Raw genomic sequence first — 9,755 nt, 5'->3', positions numbered from 1 at the left:
AAAAATATTACCCTGTAAATTATAATATACATCCTTTTCAAGATCTAATTTTATATTAGATCTTTTTACCATTTTATATGCTTATTCTTTAAGATTGTAGTTGACTTAAGGATATTTTCAATGAAATTAAAATTGAAAAAAATCATCACCAATAAAAATTCACTAAAGGAATGAATGGATAAAGAAGATGTGGTACATATATACAATAGAATATTATTCAGCCATAAGAAGAAAACAAATCCTACCATTTGCAACAACATGGATGGAGCTAGAGGGTATTATGCTCAGTGAAATAAGCCAGGCAGAGAAAGACAAGTACCAAATGATTTCACTCATCTGTGGAGCATAAGAACAAAGCAAAAACTGAAGGAACAAAATAGCAGCAGATTCACAGAACCCAAGAATGGACTAACAGTTGCCAAAGGGAAAGGGACTGGGGAGGGTGGGTGGGAAGGGAGGAAGAAGGGGAATAAGCGGTATTATGATTAGCACACGTAATGTAGAGAGGGGGTACAGGGAAGGTAGTATAGCACAGAGAAGACAAGTAGTGATTGTATAGCATCTTACTACACTGATGGAGTGACTGTAATTGGGTATGTGGTGGGGACTTGATAATGTAGGGACTCTAGTAACCACAATGTTGCTCATGTGATTGTATATTAATGATACCAAAAAAAATTCACTAAAAGAAATACCAAAGAGTATTCTTCAGACAGAAGAAATATTATTTGCAATTGGAGATGAAGAAAAAAAACCCCAATAAAATGGTAAATATAGGTATATACCTAAATGCAGTGACTAATAGAAAAATATTAGTAAAGATTCATCAAATTTAAAATACACAGAATTGAAGTACATAAAGCAATAGATAAAATGAAGGAAGAGCTAAATTGTACCATGATCTTGTATTGTCTATAAAAATAACAAAAACATAGATAAATATTTTGAGAAGGTACCAGTGTATGCTATAATCTATGTACTATTTCTGTATATGGAATTTGAAGTTGGCAGTTTTTTTTCCCTTCAATACATTGAAGATATTAAACAGTCTTCAGAATTCCATAGTTTCTTTTGATGCCATGTTAGTATAATTGTTTCTTTTTTGAATAGAATGTCTTTTCCTCTGGCTGCTTGCAGTATTTTTGTTTGTTTCACTGTAATAATGCTACTTGGGAACTATTTGGATTGCTGCTCTTCATCAACTTTAGTTATTCAGCTTTTGCTTCTGCTCCATCCCTTCCCTTCCCTCCTTTTCTATCTTTAAACAGTCATTACATTCTTGACTTTTATGTTTCCTTATGCATTTTCTATCTTGCTTCTTTTGCTCTGCCTTCAAATTCATTATTCTCTCTTAAATTGTGTCTAATATGCTATTAAACCCATTCAACTGATTCTTTAATCTGTTACTATATTTTTTGGTTCCAAATTCTTATTTGGTTCTTTACCATTTTACTAGGTCAGCTTGTGTTTCTAATCCCTTGCTGAAATTTTCACGTTTGTCCTGCATCTGCTTGAGTACAGGACATTTACTTTCTATTCTGGCTTGTTCATCCCAACATAGGAGAGCCCATGATGCTGCACCTTACTGTTCTTGGTTTCTCTCCTTTGTGTTTGGATTATCTCACAGCCCCAAGTACCATCCTAGCTTTGATAATATGCTTTGTATTGAAAATGTCTGCAATTATAATTTAGCGCCAAAGGCAATGTTATTTGCTTCCAGAGAGGAGCCAGAGGCACAAACCCCCTGGACTCACTTTAACTCAGTTTCAGCAGCTGGGATTTTCTGGGGATAATGCGATGACTCAGAGATTGGCTTCAGTTAAGACAGTCTTGGTTCACCCTCAGATCACCTGTGCATCTTGCATGCAGCCTTCTGAGGTTACAAACTGAAGTACAGGTTGGTTACCAAAGACCACATCCCTGGTGCACACTCCAAATTTTGCCCCACTTGCCCCATGAGATGTGAAAACGTGCTGATCAGTTTCTCATCACACTATTCCAAATAAGAAAATCAAGGCAAAAAACTCAGAATCCTAATCTAAGTTTTAAATTGGAGTTTTTCCAGCTCCTGGTCTGGTAGTTTTTTCCTAGGTTTTTCCAATTGCTTCAAGAAGAATTATACATTCTTTCCAGCCGTTTTGGTTGCCCTTGGCAGGAAGTAAGGTCTGTGAGTGAATTTATCTTTAAAAATAACTTTAAAAAATTATTTTAAAATAAGCCTTTCTCCATGCTACAGCAGAGCAAACTCTAGTGAGGGCCCATATAATGAATCTGAATGTAAAATATTTACCTGCTGTTGGCCCATAGTTCTAGTTATGTGGTTTTGTGAGCATCAACTTTCAGAAATGTAAAGATGTATGGCCATCACAGTCTATTCATGGGACATGATTATACTGTAGATACTTCAGTGTAACATACTGTCCTTCCTTTGCTGAAATAACAGAAAGTCATAATACATATTTGAATAAGCCTCAAGAGTGTATTTAAGTAACTCCAAATATTTGAAGAATTTTGAGTATTTTTAATAACATTTTATTCCTGTTTAATCTACTTTAAAAGGCTGAAATATTTCAAAAGTATTCTCTTAATGTGACTCTATTTCAAAATAAAAAATCCAGGTAAACAAATAGTTTATTTATAAATCAGTTCAATATACATACCCATGCAACAACAAATACAAATTAAGCCTCGTTGTATAAATTCAGCTCCACATAATTAAGTTATTACAAAACGTTTTTCTGGCAGATATTATATATAAATGGCATAAAAAGTAAGATACTATATAAATTATGTTTTAAATTTCAACATATGAAAATAATATGAAAAAATGAGTCCTAAATTAAGACATTCACTTTTGCTTAGATCTTTAAATGTTTTAATTTCAGTATTCTCATATTTCCAATGTATTAACTAACAAACACTTTTATATGGACCTTGTGCTATATAAATATTATCTATTCTAATCCGTGTGCTTTACAAATATTAACTCATTTAATTGTTCAGGGGTTGGTACTACTATCCCCACTTTAGTGATGAGCAAGTTGAATTAGAGAGGTAGGTAGCATGTGCCTGATCAACAGTCAGTAAGTGGTTAGAATTGGTTTTAGAACCAGACCTCCAACAGCCAGAGTCTTTGCTGCTAAGTTCCATGAAGCAAAGACATTGCAAATACTTATTAAGGATATTTATGATACAAATGTTAAAAAGATGCTTTGGCCTTTGTTTCTAGCAATTGCAATTCTATAAATGTGGAGTATGGCCCATGCCAGAGATGGGAACCACTTGCCCGTGCTGTCTAACTCTGATCATTCTATGCTGGTACAGAGCCATCCTTCTGACTGGCATGTTCTAGGCCTTGTTTCCTAAAAGCATCCTGGACATTCCCTTTGGATCGTTTCTTCTTTTTTCCTCTACTGTAATTCCCTTTAGAATCTTCTTTGCACAATATTCTCTCCATCTGTCAGATAAGCAGGAAAAATGGTAGTTGGGTATTTCTTCATTGTTACACATGGTAGATAAAACTGATGTTGTCTGATACACTTGTACAGGACATGAACACTTACTAGCAGACTCACTTTCACTGAAGAACTTATGAAAATATATTATTGTTCTTAGTCTATAGAAAACTGTAATTCATAAATGAAATTAATGCAATCTTTTAGTATATTTTTTCCTACAAGAGTCTGTTAAAAATGAACACACAAAGATATGGCTTTATATTTATCTGTAATATTATAAAGCATCACTATATATTTGTAAATCATGCCATAAATTGATTTGCTTTTTCATTTTCCAATGCTGTCTCTATGGAATAGGTATTTATTTAAAATTCTTTTTTAAATAATTCCAATTATAAGTAGTAAATAACACAATTAAATACATGTGTACATATACATGGTTATATTTATAACTATGTACAAGTAGTTACAGACTTCATGTAGCTCTATTGACACAAACAAATAAGAAGGGCCAAGTCTGCCCAAGAGAGTTGCTCTGTCTACTTCCCTGCCTTTTACTGCTTAAATCCAACTTGCTTTGCTTTCTGACTTAAAAGCAATGTCTAGCCAATGATACATTGCTTCCTTTGTCTTTTGTTTTAACCACACTGTGCTTATGTTTTATTTACATTTTAGATCTCAGTGAATTCAGAAGGTAACAGTTTAACCATTTGTATAGATGCATGCATGTACAGAAAGAAAGCTTCCCACTGGAAAATTTAGATAATTGTGAGAAATAAATTGAGGGTAAACTATTTTACCAAAAGCACACTTCATTTTCATATTTTCTTTTTTTTCTTTCCTTAAGAAAGGGGCTTATTATATATTATAATTCTTGAGTTTGTAAGTCATACTTACCAATATTTTAAAGGTTTCTAAAACACCTTTTAAAATCTGTATTACTCTAAATTTCAAACTTTCTATTTTGGTTCCATATGCAAATGAATCACTTCCTTTACATTTCCCCAGATTATTACATAATGTTCTCTTTTCAAATGTAGGTGTGTTTATTGTACAAAAAAGCTCATATTTCTTTTGAAGGCATTTAGATTTTTGGCATAAATAGAGGACAGACAACTTTTGATTCTCACTTCAGCTATTGCAATGATGCCTGTTTTTAAAGGGGGATGTTCTTTTGCAGAGACAATAGCAAGAGGGCAAGAGCAGCAGACTGGCCGGGCACCAGGTCTGCTGGTTAGTGATGGGAGGGACCTTCTCACTCCTCCGGATGCGTCTGCCATCACTGGGATCATTCTAATCAGAGACAGTTTTTCTCTTCATTTTGAGAAATAGCATGTGCTTTGAAATCACAGATTTTACATTATGGAATGTGGGCAGAGTACTTTAGAATTAACTTATATTAATTAAGTCAAGGGAGTCTTTGCAGGTGAAATGGAAAATGTGTGCAGAGCCCCCTGTGCATCACAGCCACCCAGGAAGGCACTAATGTTTGTTCAGCCACTGCTGTTCATCATTAACTGCACCATTCAGTCACTAGCTACTATATATCAGGAGGTAGCAGACTTCTGTTTAAAGTATAAATGGTGCTACTGATGCAAGTTAATGACTTTAATGCAAAAGTTCCAAATGGCATATGATGCCATCCTGATTTTTACTGATTTAAGGATCTCTGCCAGTACACTAAGCTAAGAGCTCCAAGGGCCCGAGGCCTGAACTTTTCTTAGCTGCCAAGCCTAAACCATTCTTGACACATAGGATACACTCAATGTCTGCAGTATGATGTGAATGACTGAACAAGGTCAGTGGCTACTGCTACACTGGAAGAATACTTGCAGCAGGTAACTATCCGCTCCAGCCCTAACTGTGCCCCATTCAGGATAACAGAACCACATACTTAACCTCTGTTTTATTACTGAAACATGAGCAAATTACCTACTATGTAGGTGCTTTCCTCATTATTACAGCAGAACTGAAAAAAGGAAGAAATCAGCTGAAAAAATGCCTCTTGTAACACTTGTCATATAACTAGCACACACTAAATGGCAGTTTATGTCATTTGGCTTCAGAAAGACTGAGTCAAAATATTCAGTCATATTTTATAAATTTCAGTGCAAGGACCATACCTAAACAAAGACATATAAAACACTACTGATGCTTAAATATTATTTTAAAAGAGCTCTAGATATTGTTTAGTTAGGAATCAAATATATGGCAAACGTTTAGACTAGGGAGGTCAAGCATTTTTATAAGGAGCTTTTTCTTTGACAAATGTCAAGATCACTATAGTTGAATTAGGGGGACTATGTGGCTGTTCATTTCCTATAATTGTGAGTAGAGGAGAAGAGCACTTTGGAAAGTCTTGTCCAATTTCTAGAGGACCCTGCTTTTAATGATAAGGTTTCAAATCCCAGGCTCTGGTGAAAGTAAAGTTTTGTTCTTAACCCCATCACTTATCAGATCGAAACGGGGGTCAGTTTCTGAACTTGCTTAGCCCACATTTACTTTTCTGCAAAAAGGGGATAATGTTAACCTCTGCCTGGGGAGAATTGTGAGGTGAAATGAGATAATGAGTGAAAGCACCTAGTGTTAATACTTGGCTTAGATTATACATTTAATGATTGCCTAATAGATATTTTGAAACAATGAATTAAAGTACTTTGTTATGTATAAACATTGCTTCATAGAAAGACATTACTTACTAGATACTTTTCACTTTTTAAAAATTTAATTATAAGATATGCATGCTTAGGAAGAGAATAATCCCTGAAACTGATAGGAATACAAATAGATTTGTGTTCATTAGATAATGTAAACATGATAAGTACATTAAATGGGAAAAGGAATATTCCCCAAAATATATTTGAAAACAGGCCTGTCTAAAATTTAAATTCTAGGAATTTTTAAAAATAGGAAATTAATCATTAAGTAAAATATTAAATATTGAGTAAAATTGAGAACTGTTTATATTTCTTAAAAATTGAACTTAAAACTAAGGTGGCAGTATTTACAGCTGTTCTTACCTGTCAGACTGTGTCTACAATGTACTAAAATGGCTTCAGGTATATCCTTTGGTTATTTTTGATAACATTGTGCCTATATAATGTGTAAGCCATAGGCTTGTATGTACTTCTTTGAATTTAACAGGAAGGAGTTAAACAGTATACATTCCTTGGACCATATGATGCCCAAGTGCCCAAGTGCCATTTACAGCACATTTCTGTTTCAGTTTTCTTAATATTATTGAAACTCAGGCTGAACCCCCAGCATGGTCGTCAATGTCACTTAATGTTCACTGGGATCCATTCTTTTAACACTTAGCCATTTGGGCTTAATTTTTACATTTTTGTGTTAAAGTTAAAACAGCAGGTACTTTGCAAACTTCAGAGTGAAATTTGGCACTGTGGTGAAATTTAGACAACCACCACTTTTTAACACTTTTCCCACAGTTGTGGAAACTTGTGTTTCTGCAGATTCATTGGTTTATTAATTCATTAGATACCTATTGAGGGGTTTAATCATGGTAGGTAAGATGAAAATATGCAGACACTCAAAACCATCAAAGCAACTCTACGATAAGAGATTTATATTTCAAGAGCTGGAACTAAGTTAAGTAAATAAATACTATAAATACCAAAACAGTAAACTTGCTTTGTCATCAGTAAGTACCAGTGTCTCCTCAATAAAAGAAGTTATCTTTATCTTCAACATCAGCAACTTTACACCAAAAGCCATCTGACTGCATCAGAAATGTCCAGTGGCTGCCTAATGGCTATTGACCCTAAACTTTGCAACAGTGGCGATTTGTTGTGTCACAAGTAGCTGCACACCCTGGACATCTGAAGTATGAATTCAACTGAAAAACCATGCGACTTCAGGGCAGGCCAACACTAATGGAGCCGTGAGGGGCTCTTCAAGATATGTGCTGGCTTTCAATAAGGACAATAAATAACTGAATGCACTGAGTACAGCTCAGCTGGTCTTAAACATAAGGCATTGGATGATATTCTGGAGACTGAGTGTTGGAGAGACTGAATTAACTGCAGTACAAAGTATGATTGCTAACCACATGCTAAGATAAGACACCAAATGGATAGTATAGCAGGGGCATAGAGTGACAATCCGATTAGGACCAAAGAAACTTTCTCACAGGTAATGGCACTTGATTTTGATATTGAAAAATGGCTAATATCTCACAGGCTGAAAAGGTGGAAAGTAGGAAGGAGAGGCCATGGTGAGAGCACAGTCAGAGGTACCCAAAGCCTGCAGCTCCCACGGCCAGCAGGAGATGGGGCATGGTGAGCCATGGCTGCTACTCGGTGTGTGATTAGGAGAAATCAGTTGATACTAACTCTGTTTAGAAAACTTAAATAGTACACTGGGGATACTAATTTGGAGTGTGGTTTGGAGTGAAGAGTTTGAAACAGCTTGACTGTGGGACAGTAAGGGGCAGCTAGAATTCAAAACATAGGAACTGTAAAAACACATTTGTGACAGAATAAGTGAATTGCTTTCTTGGAATCTGATTCTTCAGGAAAAGTGGTTGCATTCAGCCATTCATAGAGGCTACTAGTGGGAAAAGAAGAGCAGGTAAGAAGGTCTGGTAAGATCACCGTGGTGCAAATTACAGCAGCCAAAGAAGCACATATGCCTGTGTATACCTACTGATTGGTGTCCATTGGTCAGTACATCTGAAAATGCCCCATTATGCCAATGCAATGATGCTTAGATCACTTACCCTCATATTGCATTGGAGAAAAACATCCTACTTTTTAAAAATTAATAAGTAGACTTGATCTCTTGCCTATTAGAGCAAATATAGTAAATTGTTAGTATTTGTTAAATTTGGTGTCTATACTTCTATTTTCTTTGTATTTAAAAATCTATTTTAAAATGTCATTTTCAGTAATTCTTGTTTGATCTGGTATGCATTTTGTATGTTTCAAATAATGGATTCATTAAAAAACACATTTCAGTGCTTAGAATCAAAACAAAACAAAACAAAAACTTAAATAGAAAACACCTGAATTCTCTGAAATTTTCAGGCTTTTAAAAATATTGTGTATATATATATATATACACATATGTGTATATATATATATATATATATATATACACATATATATAGTATTTGTGATGGGGGAGTAGAGTTTGTTAAACATATTCATGATGCTACAAAATTCAAAATGTATGAGAATTCATCTCTTAAACATGTTTTACTGTTTCATCAAAGGAGATAAAGTGAAAGCATCAAAGACTGAAAGGAAAATAACCAAGTGTAAATTAGTTCCAAGGCATATGAACTTCTCCATGTCAAGGACTCTCTCACCTCTCCATCTGTACTGCCATCGCACCACAGCAGGTCCTGGCACAGAGCTGGGGGCTTCTAATATTTGTTGCATGCAGAAATGAAACACAAGTTTTTGAAATTACCCAAGACTTCTATGAAATGCAAAAGTATTGATGGACCCATTCAACGAAAAAGAACCTATGATTGACAGAATCAATCTGACGTGAAAATCTAGTGTCAGACTAGGTAATCTCCAGAATCACTCTATTGCTTAAATAAGTTAGGTTCATATTTTCAGATATAAATGCAGATCAAATAATTTGAAATGAATTCATGCGATGTGTTTGTAAGAATTATTTGCTTTTTCAGCTTGAATAACTCCTTTACGAACAATTATTAGGCACTTAAGGAGCAGGTGTACTTGAGTTTTTTACTCTCCAGAAACTTCTGAAGTTGAATTCTGAGGCTTCCTTTCCAGTACTATGCCCAGGCCATAATATTTTGGAATCAGATAACTTGGACTTACAATATTTTGGAATCAGATAACCTGGACTTATATTTTCCTCTTTTCATAATGCCGATATTGAGGCCATTATTACACTTATTGACTAGAACAGTGTCAGTGCAGATTGTTCTATGGTAAAAGAGGAGGAAAATAAGATTTTGACTGATACAGCTTTATAGATGTAAAAGTCTAAGTGAATGGCAAGAATTCAAAAACCTGGAAGAACAAGTTTCTCTTGGACAAAAATGCAAGTAATATCATGCTATATTAAGGAGGTGCAGTATCACTACCCACTAACCCAAGTTCTGCCAGATGTTTGGTTTGTGTATTGTTCTGATAAGGAAAGAGGAATGAGAGGGAGAGGGAGTCAGGTTGGTGTGATCACAGCCCGGGCTACAGCCTTCAGGAATGTGCCTGGGACAAGGGTGGGTCACAGGAGGTCAGACCAAGTGAGGGGAAGTCAATATCCCAAGGTGAGTCTGTGCTCACTCTCTGTATATGCAAC

General features: G+C 35.1%; 1 protein-coding gene across 1 annotated transcript in view; it reads right to left on the bottom strand.

Moving 5' to 3' along the window:
- Nucleotides 1-2,678: 2,678 nt before the first annotated feature.
- The window catches only part of VWC2 (von Willebrand factor C domain containing 2), a 147,188-nt gene continuing 140,111 nt past the window's right edge, over nucleotides 2,679-9,755 (bottom strand). Inside the window, exon 5 of the transcript XR_005054378.2 lies at nucleotides 2,679-3,457. The gene's annotated coding sequence lies outside the window, so the exon portion shown is untranslated. The remainder of the gene's footprint in view (nucleotides 3,458-9,755) is intronic.

Source organism: Manis javanica, chromosome 6, assembly GCF_040802235.1.
Source record: "Manis javanica isolate MJ-LG chromosome 6, MJ_LKY, whole genome shotgun sequence".
Taxonomy (NCBI): Eukaryota; Metazoa; Chordata; class Mammalia; order Pholidota; family Manidae; genus Manis; species Manis javanica.
The sequence above is the reverse complement of the archived record's forward strand: the minus strand, read 5'-3'. Positions and strand labels throughout refer to the sequence as shown.